The sequence below is a fragment of the Otolemur garnettii genome, unplaced genomic scaffold (genome assembly GCF_000181295.1).
Source record: "Otolemur garnettii isolate 467f Iridium unplaced genomic scaffold, OtoGar3 scaffold00166, whole genome shotgun sequence".
Lineage (NCBI taxonomy): Eukaryota > Metazoa > Chordata > Mammalia > Primates > Galagidae > Otolemur > Otolemur garnettii.
In genome coordinates, this window is record NW_003852561.1 from 733072 (window position 1) to 733934 (window position 863).

Genomic DNA, 863 nt, shown 5'->3' on the forward strand with positions numbered 1-863 from the left:
AAAAAAAAAAAAAGAACCACAGCTTTGGACAAAAGTCTACAGCCAGTGCATTTGAAAGTCCCCCTGCACCGGGGCTGACTGTAGCTGGGGAAAGACATTTCACTCATTCGCTCTTCCCTTTCATGCACCAGCTGGTCCCTCTCCTCAGGTGTAGACCACCTATTATAATTTCACCCAATTTTGATACTCTGATGAGGAAAGTCCCAGGACTTCCCAGCTGGGATAGGCCTCACAAGACAGCTGTGCTCAGTATTTGGAAGGTAAGCTATTTGCACAACTTCTCTGCTGTAGTGTGCTGGCCTAGCTCTAAAACTGTGCAGCATATCACTTATTTTTAACTTTCACTTTTTTTCTCTTTTCTTCTTTTTGGAGAAAGAAAGCCTGACAGGTTTCTTCGAGAAAGTGGCCACCCATGGAATGAATGAAATGTTCTCTTTCTATTCCAGTAAGTAATTGACTTGTAACTAAAAATTGAACTGGCTGCTATGTCAACTGCAATGTGAGCTGTGCTGGCACAGGTGTTGCTTACTCTTTAGCCTGGAAAGAAAAGGGGCTTACACTGTGATTAAATTTCAAGTCAATTGACCTCAACATGATAGTAGGTAATTCTCACTTGCCTACCGAAAGAAAGGCCTGGGTTCTCATTTTGACTCTGATTCTGGCACCTGTGTTTTTAAGGTCTGGTGTAGCTAAAGCTGGGGTTGCTCTTTTGGTTAGAAATGAAGTGGGTGGAGAACAGTTCTGAGTTAATAACCAGCGATAGTCAGCGGACTGAGTCTTTAATCCAGGACTCAATGGAGTTTGTATTTTTTAATGCACTAATTCTAAATTCATGTAAATTATTATTCAAACTTTGATTTTAA